The sequence below is a fragment of the Triturus cristatus genome, chromosome 4_2 (genome assembly GCF_964204655.1).
Source record: "Triturus cristatus chromosome 4_2, aTriCri1.1, whole genome shotgun sequence".
NCBI classification, from domain to species: domain Eukaryota; kingdom Metazoa; phylum Chordata; class Amphibia; order Caudata; family Salamandridae; genus Triturus; species Triturus cristatus.
In genome coordinates this window covers 882,598,429-882,619,714 of record NC_140586.1, presented here as the reverse complement: position 1 = coordinate 882,619,714, position 21,286 = coordinate 882,598,429, and the positions used below count along the sequence as shown (strand labels likewise).

Sequence of the window (21,286 nt, the reverse complement as noted above, 5' to 3'; positions counted from 1 at the left end):
TAGAGTTAGATACTTACTCTGACACTGCCAGACTCCTGGACAAACTTGCAGCATATGGGCTCACTCAATTAGTGTCCGAACCCACACACTCGGCCGGTCACATGTTGGACGGCATATTTACCAACAATCCTGACATCTCAGTGACCAAGACGTTGCCATTACCCTGGACAGACCATAGGACGATCTACTTCGATATTAGGGCAACAGACACCTTCACACCAAGCCCTGGAAGACCTTCCAGGTTGAGGATTCGACAATGGAACAAGATACAGGGTAGGGACCTAGAAAACGCTCTTAGCAGCCGCCCACCCACACTGGTTTCAGACAATGATGAATCAGCATACCAGTTGGACAACTGGATTCGCACTGCGGTTAACCAAGTTGCGCCTGAAACTACCATCTCAGTTAAAAGAGCCTCAGCAACCGCACCTTGGTATGGGCCAGACCTCAAACAGATAAAAATTGACTGTAAAAGAACTGAACGAATTTGGATGTCAGATTACAGCAAGGAGCACAAAGAGGCCTATAACTTAAACCTAGAAAAATACAAGGAGGCCATTATCAAAGCAAATCGGATCAATTTCGCCACAAAAATCGAGGCCGCCAGTACCTCCTCCAAGAAGCTCTTCAAATCCATTCAATTGTTAGTCAAACCCATCCAGAACAATCAGTTTATACCAGATCAAGCTTTCTGCAACAAAATGGCCATATTCCTTCAAAGCAAGGTTCACCTGATCTATAACTACCTCCTCAACACTAATGATTTCACGCTTATCGGTAATAGCACAGCGCAGGAGGAAAAGACTGCGCCCTTTCATCCTATCTACAAAGTCGGGCTCCCCCAGCGACGCTTGCCCGCCATCGATTATGCATCTAACATACCGCAATATCAGCGCTCAGCTAACCCCCCCCCCCCCCCCCCCCCCTCTCCTCTTAAACCAAGTCATAGAATCTGGCATTCACCCCGCTGCATGGAAAAGAGCCTGCATCAGGCCGGTCCTAAAAAAAAAAAAAAACAGCCATTGACCCTACTGATACAAACAACTACCGTCCAATCTTAGTGCTGCCGATTGTGACCAAGATTCTGGAAAAACCAGCGAATAAGGAGTTAACCCAACATCTTGATGCCAGTAATCTGCTCGATCCAACACAGCATGGTTTTAGAGCTTGCCACTCTACAGAGACGGCCTTGATAATGGCAATGGAGGAGATACGGAAAGTGATGGACAAGGGGGGCAGAGCCGTCCTTGTTCTTAGACCTATAGGCAGCATTTGACACCGTGAACCACACGGTGTTAGTGCAGCAGCTGAGGGACGTGGGAATCGAGGACATGGCTCGGGCCCTCCTCTCCTCCTTCCTAAAAGCTAGGGAGCAGAACATAGTCTGGGACAACATACAGCCCGATACTTTCCATCTCCCGTGCGGAGTGCCACAAGGTTTCGCTCTGTTCCCCACACTTTTTAACATGTATGTCACCCTTCTGGCCAAACTTGTTGGAAATATATAATCACAAAGGTTTCCTTTGGACTCCACTAAGCAGCCAACCTAATATACTACGCCCAAAGATAGTCATCCACCATATCATTCAATCCAATTCATCACAGTCAGGATAGGAGAATAATTCTGTACACCCAAAACTACTGATACATACAGGACTGATGGCAACAAGTTAAAAATTAAAAAGGTTTTATTCAATCCAAACCATACATTACTGAACAGTAAATGACACTGTGTCAAAAAATGAAAAACACAATAGTACAATTTCACTATAATTCATTTAAAAAGAATCTTTTTATACAAGCATATCACACAATATAGATTTTAAGATAAAAGCGAGACGATTGGTTAGTGCGTCTAATCTCCAAGTCGCTTGACAGTTCCTGTTCATCCATATTACAGGAGGTTTCTTCAATTTCAGTGTGGACAGTCCTTTTTCCATCTCAAAACTCTACCTTTCGGTCGCTCTTCAGCCACTTGGTGTTTCGACAAGATTCTCAAATCAGTAGTAGCCTTCCTCAGAAGTCAGGGCGTAAGACTCATTGTCTATCTCGATGATTTCTTAATCATGGCTCAGGACAAGTCTTGTCTTCTGGCTCACCTAAATCTCTTTTCAAACGAATAATGTCCGGAGCACGCCAGGAGGCCGAGTCCCGGCAACCGGCTTAGTGACAAAGATTAGTGGCTACCAATAGAAGTCTTGTGACAGCGATTGGAGGTCATTTTTAATATAATTTTTATCTTGAGCCAGAGTAGTCAGTGGCTGTACACCTATTGGTCTTATCAAAGGATAGAAGGGAGAGTTCTTTCTCATTGCCAGTCCATCTATGACTAAGAAATCCATGGGAGTGAAGATATACTGTTTGGGAGGAGATAAATCCCCTTTTATAATTCTTCATCATGAATTTTGATGAAAGTGTTGGGAGACACCGTATTGGATCCTTAAGCCTGAAGAAGGTGGTTGGACCACACTATATCACCGAAATGCTTCACTACTTGTGTTTAGCACCAAGCCGAATGGGTTCCCATTGATAAAATAACAACAAAACGTCAATAAGTGTTAAACCCTTTATGATTTTTGATTCATGTACTTGGTGTGCTTCATATGTTCAGAATCTTGTGGTGAGTTATATTCTCCCAGTTTCTTTTAATTTTATGAGGATTATTGTAATATCGTGTGTTGACTTTTGATTTATTGTCTATGATGTATTTTTAACTTTTGAACCCTAATTAAGGATCCATTTAAGAAAACATTTTTATATTAGCTTTTGGCTCCAGGTACGATTGCTGGTGGTGTTTGTAGAAGCGTATGTAAGTGGTGTGTATTCATGAGTGTATGCTTTAAATAACCCAAAGGGAAATTGTTTCTGACTTAGCCACCTAAATCTCTGTCAAGATCTTTTATCAAGGCTAGGGTTCCTAATAAATGTTCAAATGTCTTCTCTGGTTCTATCATAACGTCTGGAATTTCTAGGTTTTGTCATAGACACTTCTCGGTCAATTCTCCAACTCCCTCATCAAAATGTGGTTCTAATAAAGGAGATACGTCACACTTTGTCTCTTATTCTATGTTTCCTCAGATTACTAGCTCGTCTGGTGGGTCTTCTTGCTGCTTCTATTCAAGCCATTTTTCCTAACCCTCCGCATTACAGGGCCCATCAGAGACTTGTCATCTGTGCAAAGTGTTAGGTTCCCCAGATCCGGTAATACTGGATTCCGAATCCAGGGAAGAATTCCTCTGCTGGCTAAGTTACTTAGATGCTTGGAACGGGAGAATGATTTTCTCTGCTGTCCCAGATCTTGCCTTAGAGTCAGATGTGGATTCTTCCATTCCCCGATTAACTTCTCAACCCACTGGGTCTTCATCACAATCTCATTCTAGAGGGCTCCCTAAACCTCATAGCATGGAGGATTTCTGAGGAGCCTGTCCGGTTTGTCCAACAATCCTGGGCTCCAGGCACAGCAAAAGTGCACAAGCCAGCTTGGTAAGTCTGGTGAAGTTGGTGTTTGGACAGGGATTCAGATCCCCTTTCAACAAATGTAACTGTGTTAATTTCCTAATCTCTTGGCTTCACAAGAGAAAACCTATTGCACCATTAATACCTACAGATCGGCAATCTATGCAGAACATGTCAGAGCAGATGGAAGACCATTGGTATTGTGTTTGTTCATTTCATGGCCAGACGAGGCTGATTTATCCCTCAAACATATATTTGTAAAATTCACTATTCATTTGTGTTTGGTGTCTATCAACCCTGTCTCTGTTAGAGCACTAGATGTATCCTATTTCCATTCTTCTTCTTTAGGAGATTATTTTCAAGTTAACAGATGTACCAAATCTAATTTATCGTCAGTCCATTATTCTTTTGTTCCCCTCCTAACCTAAATTATGTGTTGGTAATTGTTTAAAAACGTATGTAACAGATCTCAGAAGTTTCTCCTCTTCCCAACTCATTGTTTCCTTTCAAAACCCCCATCTCTGCTCCTACTTTGTCCCGTTGCGTTAGACGTGTTATATCCTTGCCTGGCATATCCACTGATTCCTTTGGCGCCCATTCAGCCGGAGGGGATATGGCCTCTAGGGCTTTTGGGTATGGGCAAGTTTACATGATATTCTTGGATCTGTAGATTGGTGAAGCGTTAATACGTCAAACTTTTTATTGTAAACCAATTGCTCATCCATCTAACTCCGTTATATCATTGCTTTGAACAAGCAAAATATGAGCCTTCCGGTCTTGCATAGACCCCATGATTCTGGATTGTGTTGGTTTGGGGTTTCTCTGATATTTTTGGGCGTGTAGATACCAGTTGGTCTTTTAGCCTGTTTGCTTTCTTGTATGCAAATAAGGGTTGCGTCCAGTTTCTGTTTCCAGTATTGAGAATCCTCCACTTTTTCCGGATTATTTTCGCCATGGCGTTTGATATTCCATTGTAGGTTGGGACACAGGTCAGTGGTGTTGGTGTGTCAGTCCGGACATTGTCTTCTAGTAGTGCCTCTGTACTGGTTCCGGGCGCGCTTTTTGGTGGTCTTAATTATTTTGTCTGGGTAGCCATATGATCTACATATGATCAACAGAGCACACATGATACCCTGTAAACGCACAAATCACACAACACTCCGTGCGGATAGATGTGAGACTGAACACTCATTCCTAGACATATACCTTGCCACACATGTCTAGTGTTTAATGTTTAATATTTCACTTCGCGCGAAGACATTTATTAGTGGCAACACTTGTCACTAAACGTAAACTATCCCAACACATCAAACAAGCCTAGCCGTTATTGTTGGGTGTTTAACCAGACACGCTAAACACCTTTTCATTACAGGCACTCACACATCATGCCTCTATATGGTGGTAGTCTGTTTGTGTTGTCCCTTTTCTCGACAAACGCTATGCACGCTATAGAGACACGCCCTGCATGAAACCCGCTATATCTGTGGCGTCCAGCTGCTATTTAAACCGCTACAGTAACACCTGAACACCATCGACTAGGTTGGTGGGTGAGGGCCTTCATAAAAACTAACATGTTTTTTCTGACACACACTACATGAGCATCACTAGAACAGCTAGCTCTTTTTTTTTTCTTTTTTTTGTTGATCCCACGAGGAAGTGATCTAGCTACCTCTGTTCCTTGCTCTCCTTTTGATACATATTATATGTTTGCAGTTTTCACTAGTGACTACACGTGATATGCTCACTGATACAGGTGCACTATGATATCATTCTAATTATTTTCTGGCCATAATATTCGCTGCACTCTAGAATCTCGTCCCGTAATGCTTTGCAGTATCTTTGGTTGGGATTGTGTTTTTGCCCATAGCTGTGTTTGGGGTGGTCCTAGGAGGATGCGACGACCACCGAATCATTCAGCATGATATGTCCTTTGTGTTCAGGGCATCTGCTTGCCCTCCCCCTAGCTTAGGGGTGACCCCAAAATCACCACCTCTCTCATTGCCTGGTATTATTCAGAGTTCACTTTTGTGAATTGGTTATATGCTTTTTAGTATGTAACGGTAAAGTTGTTTTATCAAAGGGTTATGGGTTCAGTAGTTAATTCTGCTACGTGGCAGTCAGAATAATTGCATGAATTCCGTGTATTCAATGTATTGCGTAGTTAACAAATCTCCGCAGCCTCCGCTAGCGGAGCGAAGTTCATTGCCCACGGTTACTCTAGATAACTCCCCTGTTCCACTGTACCCCACCCCACTTCACGCAACTGCAGTTATGGCCACTCCACTGTTTGCCACTACACTCTACAACACTGCACTCTGCGCTATTCCACTGTATGAAACTTTTCTACCCCCTCCACTCTATGCCCATCCAGTCTATGCTATTGCACTGTATGCCACTCCACATCACTCCGCTGTATGTCGCTCCAGTCTATGGCACTTCAGTGTACGCTACACCACTGTACGCCACTCCCGTGTACATTATTCAATGTATGCTACTATACTGTACGCTATTACTCTACAGCACATGACGTGATTCCACTTTACTCCACTCCAAGCCACTCCTTTCTATGCCACCCCACTCAACTGCATAGATTGAGCTTTGGCTCAACTCAGAGGATAATTACCCTCTCACCTCATGCTATTGACTCTTTGGTGGTGTTATTCCTCCTCCTCTGGAATATTTGCTTTCCAATGCATAACAGTCTATTTCACATCTGAAAAGTATACTCAATTATCACATAATTTTTTAATCTAATGGATGCATTCTGTACAGAAAGCAATCGTTGTTTTGTTTTTCTTTTCCCTCCAGCAGGCTTTACTTTAATGTGTTAGCCAGGACATAAAATGCAAGCGTGACCTATTGACTTTGCCAAAGATTGTTGTGATTTGATGTAAATTTGTTAGGTAGTTTTTGAGAAATTAATATTTAAAAGGTAGTTATATGTGGACGGTTGATCTGGTGGAAATACTGGGAAAAAACATTCTAATTCAACTTGAGACTGGTTCAGTGGGAGCGAGTGATGTGACTGGGTGCCTGCAACATCAAGAAACATATTGTGGTTATCCTTACAGGACACGGAGACTTAGTCTCGGTGCCCTGCATTTCACAAACAAAAGTACGTAAAGGGGCAGTGTAGGGATACCCTGCCTGGGCCAATTAAAATAAATAAATCGGGCAGTCATTTGAGATGTCATTAATGATGTCATTTAAGATGTCATGACTGTGATTGGCGGGGCGCAAGTTATAGTTCGCTCAGCAAACTATACCTGGTGAATTTCAGTGGTTTTTAAGTTTAAAATGTAACCTTATAACTGACATTATCATCCAACCATAACTGATACCTTTGGTTTTTGCGCTGTGGTCATTTGAGCACCTCACGTTTACAGTAGTTCGATGTACAATCCTCCGGTCACTGATGTTCAAAATCTTCTTTATCACACCTCCAGTCTTGCCAACACGTGTTTTTTCTTGATACGCCTTCATCGAGGATAGAAAAGCATGGAACATGTACAAAAGTTACCATTAAAGCTGCCAAAAAATAATAGAGTAACCATAACCAAAAACAGTCACCAGAACATCCATGCCAAAAGATCATCTCCAGGAGTATTTAGTTATTAAATTCAAAAGCATCTACTAGGTCCCCATCTGTTCACTAGTCGGGTAATAGTAACATAAGTAGAAACAAAAAAGACTTGAAATATGTCAAAGCAAGCAGTTTCTTTCTCGTCAAGAACTCTGTTGCATCAAGAACAAAAAAGCCACCCCAAAAAGTATATAACACCTAGAGCCCATGGACATGGAGAACACCATAAGATATCCAGCATACATGTGGAAAACTACCTACCTATAAAACATCCATGTGGCTCAATCCTAATCAATTCTATCCAAAATCCATCCTTAAAAATCTGTATACCATTCAGAATTCTTCAAACTTATAAAACAAATATTTTACACCATGAAATACACAATCACAGTTAAACTCCACTCCTGAATGAATGTAAGCACTCTATATATTCATAGGGACTTATTTATGAGCCCCTTGCGCCACCGGTGCGTCACTTTTTGTGACGCACTAGCAGAGTAAAATATGCGCCACCCTGCGACATATTTACAAAGTGACGCATCTAAGCAGATGCGTCACATTGTAAACCCCTGCGCTACGTTATACCTGCATCAGATATAATGTACGCAAGGTGGGCGTTCCCAGGCAAACAACATTCGTAGAAGTGGCGCAGTGAAATCTATCAGATTTCACTACGCACTTCTAGGACGCCACTGCATCAAATCATTACTTCTGCCTAACAGCAGGCATAAGACTGGTGCCGGCCCTTTCACATGGAGCTTGCCCTATGTGAAAGGACACATTGCTGGAGTTGCGTCTGTTTTCAGATATCTCTAGCAATGCGTCAATTGTGCACCTGCTGATTCGCCAGGAATACTGACATATCTGTAAATCCTTGCGACATGGAGCACTGTACAGTAAATACGGCGCATCCATGGTGTCGCAAGGATGGCGCTATGACAAGTGTTACATGGCTGGTTCTCCCCAGCGATGCAACACTTTTCGTAAACAAGGCCCATAATACCATCTGGGATATTCACCCAAAACAAATATTATGTAACCCTGTGGTTTAATATTAGCTTGTGCATGTGTCATGCTACCTCTCAAATCCGGTCTAAAACAGAACAAACCAACCCAATTATAAAAATACATTAAAACAATTGAGATTCCTTAAAATTAATAATTCTGTAAATTAAAACAACCAGCCCCGTAGTAATACCGCATTTGTGAGGGGTTCTGGATTGGACATGCCATTTTTGTTTTGTGTCTTAAAATAATCCAAGTCTGCGACTAGTGTTGCCATCTCAACTGGTTTTGGATGGAAACACTTTTTGTCACATCTTAAAACCCAGGCCTTACCTGCACACAAAATGCTTGTTTGCATGAAATGCATTCACGACTGGAGGCAGTTTCTGTCAGTGAGCAGCAGAGGGCGCTCGTCTCCGGCTGATGAATTCTACTGAACAAATTGTAGCAAAGGGAGAAAGGCTTCCTCTTCCTGGGTCAGCGGCGGCAGAGACAGCACTAGTGATGGAAGCTGACATCACTTTCAGACACTCACAGGCGACCCTGAAGCTCCAAACCTTCACCTGCGCCACTCCAGCCCCTGAGGAGGATAGAGTTTGGGAATATCTGCAAAGGTAGGAGATTGTCAGCATCTTCTGCTGTGTTTGCAGAAATAGACTGAATAATCCTGGAGGAAATCGCTGCCAGGAGCCGGCTGAGCTGGGCTCTTCTGTCGGGAGACCCGTGGGTGGGAGGAGGGGGGAGGGGCTTTCCAAACAGCCCTGTGGGTGTTTGTGTTTATCATTTGCGTTAAAGAGGGAATCTGTGCATACTGCTCCGCATTTTACAGCGGTGTGAAAAATCTGTGCACACTGCATTGCATCTTACTGCACTATAAGTGAGCTGTACATACTGCACTGCTTCTTACTGCAATACGAGTCTTTGTGTTGCTTCGTTCACACCGCACTTTTTAGGTCTCGCCTGAGCCAGCGCTTTAGGGCTGCTCTGGCGAGACCTTTAGTAAACGGGGGATTTGGAAGTGCAAACTAGTGCTTTTCAGGCTTCCAAATACAGTGCAGGTGCGCCGGGCGCGCGCACCATTTGTCAGCCTGCCGATTCACTTCAGACCGCTTTGATGTTCTCAGTGAGCCGCGCGGCCACTGAGAACATCAAAGCGGCCGCGAAAGTCATCACCATTTGCCACCCCCTCCCTTGGCGGCTTAGTAACAAACCAAACAACTCCTGGCTAACTTCCTCAGAGCGTGACAGGCAAAAAGCTTCATACTAGTTTCTTTTTGCTGCTTGTTTTATACTCTGTGGGATGCTGTGGTGTGAGCTGTGTCTTTGTAAACGCACTGGAGCGCTGTGTTTTTGTGCTGTAATTGTCCACAGTGACGCACAATGTGCGCTCCGCCATCACTGCTTTCCTTCCAGCATGCCTGGTGTTTTCAATCAGCGCGGATTTCTTTCCCTCTGTGCGGATCTCCGGCGGTGCTTTGACAGCCAAGAAGGATGCTGTCTGGTGTGGGGGGAGGCATGTGAAACGATAGTCAATTAAACTGCTCTCTGTGCTGAAATCAATGCAGATTGCCTGTTGCAGCCCCACCCCCGCCCTCCCTGGAGCACCCCCTGTCCCAGGCTGATGCATGGCTCTAATAACTCTGAATGGATGACGCTCCGCCGTCATCAGTGTCTCGAGGCGTGCGCGTCACGTCGGGCTCTTTTATCTGATTTCCTGGTCGGATATTAGCATTTATATATGAATGTCCGCCATCTATAGGACCAAGTGGCCTTGTGCCCCTTAAACTGAGAATAAGGACTAGGCTTGTCACAGCCTCTCTTTTTATGCTTAAGTATCGATTACAAATAACAAGAACTTAACATCAAACTCATAAAATGAGGAATTCAGTTATAGTAACAGTTTATATAAATAAAACGTCACCGCAACGTATACAATTTGGCAAAACACAATATCACAGCAGGTATGATTGGGCTCCTGTTTGCTTTCCTCTGTTCAGTCTTGTCAAGTGTTTGAGCGCCTGTGCGCGTGGCCGCCGTCTGTCCCAATGTCGTGTATCGATCGTCTAAAGCGATTTAAAGAACGCGCTAACACCCTTTAAGTTTATTTGTATTTACAATCATGTCACACATTCCCTGTCGGCCATGTGTACATAACCATTAATTATTGGTAAAACATTCACAACTCCCCTATCGTTTAAAGAGCCACGGTGCAATTAAACCTGCAATATGTTCCCGATTGATTTTCTCTCCAAAGCCGACACGCGCCTGTATCTCTCGGAATGCTGGTGCGGCAACTTGCCACGGGCTAACTGGCAGCTAGCGAAGCCGGAACAGCGTGGGTCGCCCCCGAGCCTCGGTCTACTTAATAACAGATAAGAGGGCCATGCGATATAATTGCAGCCACGGAGCCTTCCAGCTGGGCGCTGACAGTGAGTTCACAAACTCGTCAAATAAAGTACACGTGTAAATATCTCTTTAAAGTCCGCTTCAAAGCGACTTCGGGGCAGGTGGGTCATTAAATACAGATCGCGCCACTTCTCGTCATAGCCGCCTACGGCAGCAGCATACCTAAACAAGCATTTGCAATGCAATAGGTATCGCATTTGCAAAAGTTTAAGCTATTGGCATTGTTCATGACAGTGCCTTTTTTATCTATTTTATAAAACAAACACATAAATAAATGCCATTATCATTTACAATGCCAATAGCTAGTGTTGCATTATTATTAGCAATGCGAACTGCTCACACTTTTATAATGCGAGACCTATTGCATTGCAAATGCTTGTTTTCTGTGTGATTGCAAAATATGGGCTGCATTGATGAATCTGTGCATACCGCACTGTGGATTGCGCTTAGTGTACACTCTGCATTACATTTACTAGACTATGATAAAGCATTGCATGCTGCTGTTTGTTGCACTATGAAGTATGTGCATACTGTTCTACTGTTTACAACAGATTGAGAAATAAGGGCTCGCTGCACCGTTTTTGTCTGCACTAGTAGAAATCAATGTTCACTTCAGGGCTGTTTACTGCACTCTGACGAATCTATACACACTCCAATGCTGTTTAACTGTGAGAAGTATGTGCACAATGGATTGTGCATTCTGAACTCATGCTTAATGCACTTTGAGAGATCTTTTAACACTACTGAGAATTTGTTCTGCACAATAATAAATGTGTGCATACCTCTTTTTTTGCTACACTGTTAGAACACTATTAGCACCTTACTCTTTTATACTGTGCTATGAGAAATCTGCACACACTGTACTTCTTTTCACTATAACATGAGAAATATGTCCACTGCACAGCTTCTTACTGCACTGAGAGGTATTTACAACTTAAACGGGATATCTGTGCACACTGCACTGCTTTTCACTACAATAGGAAATCTGCACACACTGTACTTCTTTTTACTACACTACTAGGCACATACATAAAGTAAACTTGTTGACTCCACTGCTTTTTACCATATTATGAGATCTGTCACACTGCACTGCTTTTTACTATACTGTGAGAAATGTTTACAAACTGCAATGCTTTATACTGCCCGGTCAGAAATCTGTGCACACTGACTGCTCCATAGGTAATTTACAGGGCACTGGTTTTTATAACCCAGTAAAGGGGGACTTCCAGAAGAAGAAATGTATGCATGCTACTCTACAATACATTACTACTAGAGATGTTTACAGAAAAGGTAATCTGTACACGGTGCACTGCTTTATACTCAATTTCTACTTGTAGCTTGCAAAAGTGGAAGTATGTGGTGTAAGTCAGTCCAAATTGACCTTAGAACGGCGTGTCATTAGGTTCACTTGTAACTCCAGTTTGAGCTGGCTTCAGCTGCTACTGTGTTTCAAAATGTCATGACAAATGTTCGAGAACACCTCAGATGTAGTAATATTTCAGGATGGCATCTTGATATTTGCTGAGACGAAAAAAGTGTATGACAAATATGTTGTAAGAGTGCTGTCCACCTTGGAATCCAGTGGGGTTACTATCAGGGAAGACAAATGTATCTGTGGAGTATATTAAGTTTAGTTCCTAGGCCATGTGTGGACATCAGATGGGGTTAAACCCCAACCAAGCGTTATTGATGGTATTGTAAATGCACTACATCCAATGCATAAGGGCATCTCTGGTCTTCTTTTTTTTTTTTTTTTTTTATTCTTTTTTTTTTTTTAGGTCTTTGTGAATTCTATGCAAAGTTTATAAAAAATTTACTGACCTGACTGAATGACTTAGGCAATAGTTTAAAAAAAAAATTGAGTTTGATTGGTCTGCAATATGTCAACAAAGTTTTGATTGCATCAAACAAAGTATTTGCTCTACTTCCGCACTACAGTCTTATATGGAAGGACGCAAACGTTTTGAGAATGTAGATGCTAGTGCGTACAGCATGGGGGCTGTTTTGCCACAAGTGAAGGATGGCAAGGAAGTCACTGTGGGATCTGCCTGTAGAAGGATGAACAAATTAGAAACAAGATATTCTGTACTATAATAAAATGTTGGTATGTGTTTGGGGTGTTGACAAGTTTAAGCTATATCTCTGGGGAAGAATATCTTGTTTAAGGACAAATCACAGACCACTTATTGATATTTTGTAAGGCATGATATGGGCCGGTAATTTTGCACTTCAGAGGGATCTAGTGAGGGTTATTTTTAGAATAGGCGATATGCAAGCTTTCTTCCAAGAGACAGAACTCTTGACACTAGAATGTTGTTCAGGAGTGGGGCCAAGCGTGTACTAACCCTATCCAAAACCATGTGAAGTATTGAGGGAGGACAGGGATCCGACGGGGAGCCAGACTTAATGGATAATAATAGATCACTTACTCTCTTCTGGGTTAGAGAGGAGAAGTTTTGCAGTTGACAGGTAGTTGTGATTCCAGAGACATTGTCCTCTATTCGCATCTCATTGACTGTGTCTGGAGCATGCCCTGAGAGCTCCTTGTTGACTGTTTGCACTTTGGTCTGAAAAAAGTTGGCCACTTTATTGCAAAAGGTTTGATCAGGAGAGAGTTGATTCTCCCCCTGAAGTTTAGACAGAGAAATGAAAGTTTAGAAAAGCTCTTTAGTCAAATGTTTTGCTTCTGCTATTTTTGAAGGAAAGTAATTAATTTTGGCGGTTTTGATTACTTCTTTATTTTCTACTAGGACTAGCATGTGGTTTAATTTGCCTGTCTCGCTATAATCTAGCCTCCGGGTACATTCTAATCGTCTGCACTTTTATTTTATCCTTTTAAGTTCTGCCTTGTACCATTGGACTGAAGGTTGGTTTTTGCGGTGTTTAATCAATTTCTCTGGGGCCTAGAGATCGATTGCCGACCTGACCCAGTGGTCGCAATTATCAGCAGCCTTGTTGTTGTCTTGGTCTAGCGGGGGAAGGTATCTAAACAAGGCCTCTTCTAAGTCGGTTTTATTAATTTTCTGCTACAATCGGGTCTTGGTAGCAGGCAGCCTGTTGTGAGAGGGCATTATTTACTCTTGAAGAAGGAGTTTGAAGAAGATACCCCTGTGATCGGTCCAGGTTAGCTGCAGTACGTTTTCCATATTGATGTTGGAGTTATTAGTGAAAATTCCATCTAATGTGTGACAGACCTTGTGTGTGGGCTCTGTAATGATCGGAGTCAGTCACCAAAACAGGCCATGCTATCTACCAGAGGGGAGGTGTCCACATTGTTATGCATTTGAGATGAAAATTAAAATCTAGTAGTGTAAAAGTTGGGAAATCAAGGCATGATTCCATAAAAGTTTGTAGGGATTCTGTAAGAGGGACCCTAGGCCCAGCGGCCGGTAGAGTAGTAATCCAGGGAAGGACATGGTATTACTGAATTTGAAGTTGAACATCAGCACTTCTACTCCTAAGTGCTGCATAGGGTCAAATGTGGTCTTAAAATTGGTATGGTAGGTAATCGCTATACCTCCTCCCTTTTTCCCCTTCCCTATCTTCGCTTGCTAATTCGTATCCGGATGGTAACGCTGCAATCCAGTCAGGCTCAGATTGATGTACAGGAAGAATTCAAGGAATATATAATTGCAAAGTTGAAGATTTGGTCATTTTTCAAATATGATGGTATTGAGTGATCAGTTGAGGGAAGATGCTGTATTGAACAAGGTCATGAATTTTGTGAAATTTGGGTGGCCAATGGAAAAAACTTTGGATACAGCTTTGTAATCTTATTGCAAGGTGGTAGATGAGTTATCTTTGGAAGGAGGATTGTTGGTAAGAGGCGTTAAGTTTATGCTACAAGGATGTTTCTGCCAAGGGATTTTGGAGACCGCTCATGTAGGCCATCTGGGTATGAGTGCCACTAAGCGTAGGACAAGAAATGATTTCTGGTGGCCTGGAGTGAATGTGGAGGTAGAATTGGACAATGCTCTTTGAGTGCTAAATATTTGGTGACCACTGTGCCTACTGATGTGCCTGCTTTATGTTCTAGCAAGGTGTGGCACAGAATTGTGGTTGATGGGTTATTTTTTTTTTTGGGACCTTTTCATGTATTACCTTCCAATATGAGACACTTTGTCCTGATGGATCATCTTTTCAGGTGGGTGGAAGTATGTGGTATCGCAGAACCCAACACAAACTCTGATTCTTTTTTTGTGTTTTGCTAGAGAAGGGAATTCTGATGAGTTGCTCACATTCAATTAACTTCTTCCATCATGAGTTTTTAGGCAAGTGTGGGGTTAAACATTTACACACACCATTGTATCACCCTCAGACCAATGAAAAAGTGGAGACATTCAACAGGCGTCTAGTGGAGTGTAACCAGAACGCGGTGAAATCCAGAGTAGACTGTAAAGTAACTATCGGATATTTGATGTGGGCTCATAGATCTACACCTCATTCGGTCACTGGTAAAGCACCTTTTGAACTCATGAGATGGAGAAAAGTGGTGCCCTCGCTGTGTCCTTTTTGGAAGATGGAGGTGATGGGTCATGAGGTGCAAGGAAAAATATGTCCAGGGGTCAAATTCGAGATGGGTGATTTGGTATGTGTCAAAGATGCTGTTTTGTTGAGAATGAGATCTTCGAAATTTAGAGATCCCGTTAGAGCCATCGAAGTTAGAGGCAATGCTGTTCATGTTTTGAATGGGCAATGGCGGAATATGGCAAGAGTTGCTAGGATTGGTAAAGGTGAACCTAACCTACAATCCACGTCTTGTCTGAGGGGCTGCCACACAACAGACCTGTTGCTGGAACCCGGAGTAGAGAGCCACCCGCTCTCCTGGGCCTGCAACAATGCACATCCTGGGTGAGGGGCTAGGTCTCCTCCCCAACGATGGGCAGGGGACGCTTCAAAGGCATGCCACCTTTGTGAGCTTCTCCAGGCCACTTGCTTTACTCAGCAACTGGCCCTTACCGGTTCTGACCCCCACTCTGGCGGGAAGACTGGGCGGAAACTCCAAGGAAGGAAAGGGGGTGTGCCAGCCTCTGCCAACCTCACCCCTCAGGTGGGGGAGGCGGGGTGAAGCACATCTCTGGGCTCTCGCCATCTTGACAATGGGGAGCCCTGCCCAATCAGAACTAGGCTACTGCCCCCCTCCCACAGGAGAGTGGCAGGATAGGGGTGTACCCACCCCAGGGAAGGGACCCATTGGTCCTTGCCCTTTACCTACCTGTAACACCCCTAAATCTAGTATTTAGGGGCACCCTGAACCTTCCTTCCTTAGATCCAGATTCCGAAACAGCAAAGGAGATCAAGAAGCAAGAATACCCGCCGTACAGCTGCTAACAAGAGGGAAATACCAACTGCTTTGGCCCCAGCCCTACCGACCTGTCGACCCTCAAACTTGCTCCTGCTAAACCCCGGCATTCCCAGTGGCCAGCAACCTCACAAACCCCGGAGGACCTAGCAACCTTGTGACTCTGAGCAACTGGGACTCCCACAAGCAGTGGTACTTCTCAAAGCAAGCAACTGACCCCTGGCATCAGCCAGGAGCCGCAAACCCTGCACATTCTGCACCCGCCAAGCCTGGCCTGTGCCGGAGTGGACCAAGACCATGAAGATGTCCCCCCGGCGACTGTGACCCCGAATCCAGCACCCAAGGACCCACCTCAATGCTCCTGACGACGCCTGGAGCCTCAGAACCAGGGACCCCTCCAACCGCGTCCAGCAGAGGGTAAGATTTCCAGACGCCAAAAGGCACCCCTGCACCCGGCGCCCTGCGGCCCCCTGTGCCCAACTCTTGGTAGCCTACCTATCCTCCAACTACCCAACTTACCTCTCGAAGTGGTGGTCGCACCTGAAGAATCTTCGTCCCCGAGCTTGCAGCCTTTGTTCGTTCTTGAGCTTCTCCATTGCAATCCATTGAGCGCCTGATGACTCAAAAGCACCCTGCACCCAGTCGCCCGAGTGGCCCTGGCAGTGCAACTTCTACTCTAACCTACTTCCCCATTTGCCCTGAGCAAGTGACCAGGAGCCCAGCTCCCACAGACGCTTGGCCTGCTAGCCAGCATCCACCAACCACAGGCCCCCCTGCCTCCCATAGGATAACATTGGACCTAACTCGCTCTGCATCCGGCTGCCCCTGTGCCGCTGAGGGTGTAACAACCATACTTACCGCTAACTCAATTTTCTTCCATAGGAAACCATTGACTGTTTTTCTGTGAAATTTCTTCTAAGTGTCGATTTTTGCAAACTACAAATATTCTTTAAAAAAATCGCACCAACTGTGAAAACATAATTACTTACCTGTTTTAGATAGATGTCCCAGTGCTGAACCTAGGAGCCCAGCACTGGATTACAAAAGTAACGAGAACATACTTTACCTGTAACTTGAATTTTCTTCCAAGTGTCGATTTTTCCAACTTACAAATATTCGTTAAAAATCGCCTGTATAACCTAAACGCATTCTCTGAACTGCTTACTAGTGGTACACTAGTGCTGGATCCAGGATCCAACTCTGAGCTAGAAAAAGTAACAATAACCCCACTTACCTGCTAAGTGAATTTCCGCCCATAGGATAACATTGGTGATTCTATTAGAAAAAGTTTCTGTCAACTTTTAAAATACCAAAATATTCCTTAAAAATCACTACTGTAACCAAAACGCTTTTACTCAACTGTTTACAGGAACTGTCCCAGGACTGAATCTAGGATCCAGTCTTGTGGTGAGAAAAGTAATCCAAAAAGTAATCTATTGCATTTTACTCGAATTTCCGTTGAGCTCAATGTATAATTGTGTTTGAAATTGTGTTGCCTATTGCAAAAACTGTATCTATTGCATCCAAAGTCTATTGCTTATTGAAAAGTATTTATCTAAAGCCTCTCAATCTGAGAAACTATATTTTGATACCTATGGTTGGTTCTAAAATAAAACAACTACATATTGCTGATTGAGTGTGTACAACAAATACTTTACACTGTCCTCTGATACTGCCTTACTGCTCGACCAAGCTACCACTTTAGAGAGTAAGGTTATATCTAACTTTAGCCTCTGCCAAACCTCTGGGGACTGTGGACTCTGTGCACACTATATACAGAGCCACTTTCCTACACTAAGCACTAACAACGCCAAATAGCCCCAAAAAGGCTTAGCACAGGGGAGGAAAAGGCCTTGCATCAAAATGGTTAATCCTCCCATGCATGCCGCAAGTCCTCTTCTCTAAAAATGCACATTGAAAATAAAATACATAAGCTTTTCGGTTTTCAGTTTCTATGGTTTCTAAATTGTGTTTTTTTTTCTTTCAGTGTTCTGCAAAATGTTAAAACATTTTTGACTTTTTCTTTCTGTGTAAACATTCATGAGGCTTGTGTTTATCTAAAGAATGTTCAGTTTCTTTCCTTCTCTTGTTTGAGCCTATTGCCATTTTTAATATCCATTTATCTTCTCCTAACCCTCTTTTTGGATTTGCTCTTTTAGGTAACGTTTCATTGTTTTGCTCACCTGTCTCATTTTCCATCGATCTCTTTCAAACATTCATGTGCTGGATAGAGGTATATTTGCATCTCATTAATTAATTGCAGCAGGCGAAATGTTAATGGTTGGCATTTAACACCCCTTCCTGTTCCTCTATTCTTCAGACAAACAGTAAAGATTGACTGAAAAGGGGTGCTCAGTGTGTGTTATTGTAAGTCCGCTTCATATTACCCAGTTCTTTATCTCACAATACTGCTGGGCTGTAAATGTATTATTCCTGCTTGATCTTGGCTTGCACCAGCTCCACCTGGTCTTAGAAGAGAAGGTGCTAAGGAATTAACACACATACCATTAGTTACAGGCTCTTCAGTCACAATGCAGTAACAAACCTTTATCCTGCTGCCTCACCTATCTCTCGTTGACTCTGGGCCTGCCTTTGACCTGATAGGGAGCAGCACTGTTTTTTCTGGCTAGGGTTGTGCTGTTCAAATACCACATGCATAACACCTTTTTAAAGGAAGAACACTTTAGTGGCAGCAAACTGTGTTGTTGTATGAAGCAGCTGAGATAGTAAAGAACCTTGGTGGCCTGCAGCAAGCTTTGGATCATTTGCCGTTGCGTTTGACTCTGTGAATTAATTTTATTTAACATTGTTGAGCTGTGCCTATGGATTTTTTTTGTGTATTTTAAAAGCAGTGCTAAGCATGTGGGCATTTGTTTATTCAAAAGCTGTGTAGGGATTGTGTACTTGCCTAACGTTTGAGAGTCGCAGAAGGCACTTTATCTTTGTGTTATGTGCAGGGTGCACTGTTCTGGTGCATTTTCCATCTTGTGGAAAGAATGAGCACACCTCTGTATGTTTCCCTTAAATATAGCCACAGTGGTGTGTAGAGGTGATATTGCAAAGCGTGAGAAGGAGGAGAGTTCTATGAAAGTCATGGGAATTACGTGTTTGGGAAATCTTGCTCACAGGCTTGGGCTGGAAAAGGGATGTTGACTGCAGGACATTTCAAGTGCGGTGCAGGTGAATTAATATAAGAACCGGTCTCACCTTGATGGTTGAAAGCGTGGAGAGCAGTCAAGGTGTAGGAAATATGGACAGAGCCTTTTGACTTAAGAGATGTTTTTAAGAGAGTGTTTCAGGTGCTGAGCATGGTTCAGGAGTGAAAGGGTGCTAACAGGCTTGACTTGGGTGCACCATTGGTGCACTCGCTAATCAGATGCACCAGAGCTTTCAACTATTAGGCCACAAGGCTAGTGGCTATCTCAACAAGCACTAAACTTATAGGTGGGACAACTACACAACAGACTGTAACCCAACTCAGACTCTTGATCCAGCCGGGGAGCTCCCATCCTGGTGGATAATACTGTCAAACTAAAAATAGCTAAAACATATTTGAGAAAAGTCAAACGACAAAGAAGGTATAATCAATAAACCTCTGCTCTGCAGAATATTGTGGGAGTAGTTAATGAAGCCAGGTATCTCAGTGAATAATAATATGTATTGTATGGCACAACATTCCTCATGATTCATCTTTCTCCAAGATCAATTGTTTAATTTAAAAAAACTTTATTTCGGCAATCAAATGCCATAAAAGCATTGATAAAAGCAAGCAATAAAAATACATTTAATTCATTAAATATACACAATTTTAAAAGGTAGTATAAAAATTGGGTACAGTGCTAGTCAATGGTTCAAAATATAGCCCTACCCACGTCCCGGAATGTAAACAGACAAATGCAGTATTATGGTCACTCATACAGTTCCTGCATAATCATTTTGCTGGGTCAATCTTTTAAGAATGGCCCTTCGGGTACACCACATATTAAATAGAAAACGTGAGATGGAATAAACAATAGGCATTTGCGTGTTTCATTTAAATATCCTGTACACTTCAGAACAGCGTCTTGTCCCCAAATTTCTGCATAGTTGGATTAGCCAACGTGTTCTGGCCTTTCCATACCCCTTGCAGAAAAATAACACGTGCAATTCCGTTTCATCGGGGTAATTACAGGCCAGGCAACCCCCATTTGAAGTCCCCTCCCAATTTCGGGTAAAGGTGCGTAACGGGAGGACTCCTTGTCTGAACTGGACATAAAGCTTTTTGGCGAGGAGAGGCTGGATGTCATCCAGCACCAGTTCTAGACTGTACCCATTTTTTATTGCCGGAATTCCACAGTCAAACGGCCAGCGGTAGTTCTTCGTTCAAGTTCATTGAGCTTTTGCTATTGTTTGGGATGTATCTTCCGCGTTATTCCATAGATCGCCCATACCCAAGCCCTCGCAGATGTTCCTAATGTTGGGCAGACAAGGTATCCTCCCTGAGCCTCGCATACCCATGACGTCAGTTAGTTCGTCCCTATAGGCAGCTAGCTCCGAGGTGCTCCAAAGGCGAGGCCAATAGAGCAGAGGCCTGAGGGCCACCTCTTCCGCTATGGGCCTAACCCCAAGATCCAAGCGGAGTGGTGTCAATGGGGTGCTATTGGGGAGGCCCAAAAGCTGTCTAATAAAATAATTCTCTATTCGGATTAACGGGCTCAATGCACAGTGACCCCAGAGTTCTGCTCCATAGAGGGCAGCGAACCTGGCCTGTACCTTATAGATTTCCAACACTGGTCTAAGTGTTATTTTCGTGCAATTCCTATATAGTTTTAGGATACCCTCCATTGTTTGGGTGAATTTCAGCCCAGCTTTATTTATTTGGGCACCCCAATCCATTTTCTTGATCAGAGTCAAACCTAGGTATTCAAAGGTGTTTACTCTTTCAAGGGGTCTGCCGTCCAAGCAAGGATTGGGGCGGGTGGATTTGCCTACGTTAAAGGCCATGTACTTCGTTTTTTGCAGGTTAATTTCCAGGCCCCGATGTTTGCAGAAATCGCTAAAGTTGTCGAGGGTCCTCTGAATTCCCACCAGGGATTTTGCAAGGAGAAGCGTATCATCCGCAAACATCAGGGCCGGGATCTTGCGCTGCGCCAACCTGGGGGCATCAATGTTCTTCCCACTGCTCAAGAAATCTATTAGCCCATTGATATAGATGGAAAAAAGTGTGGGTGCCAGGACACAGCCCTGTTGAACCCCTCTCTCCATGGGCAAAGGGGCTGAGAGTTCACCATTCTTTCCATATCTAATGCGAGCATAGTTACCCTTGTGAAGACGTTTTTTCTGGTGGCACAGGTATTCTGGTACTCCCATATCTCTTAAAATTGCCCATAATTTTTCCCTCGGAACCAAATCAAAGGCAGATTTTAAATCTACAAAAATAAGATAGAGGCTACCTCCCTCAATGGAAACGGATTTCCAATGTATCAACTGCAGCCTAAATAATTGGTCGATCGTGGATGTCCTAGCCCTAAACCCGGCTTGGAGGGGGGTTAAGA

At 43.4% G+C, this 21,286-nt stretch overlaps 1 protein-coding gene across 1 annotated transcript in view; it reads left to right on the top strand.

Annotated features, from left to right (window-relative positions):
- The first annotated feature begins 8,523 nt into the window (after positions 1–8,523).
- LOC146835330 (uncharacterized) overlaps positions 8,524–21,286 on the top strand; it is a 62,840-nt gene continuing 50,077 nt past the window's right edge. The window contains exon 1 of the mRNA XM_085602908.1: positions 8,524–8,658. The gene's annotated coding sequence lies outside the window, so the exon portion shown is untranslated. The remainder of the gene's footprint in view (positions 8,659–21,286) is intronic.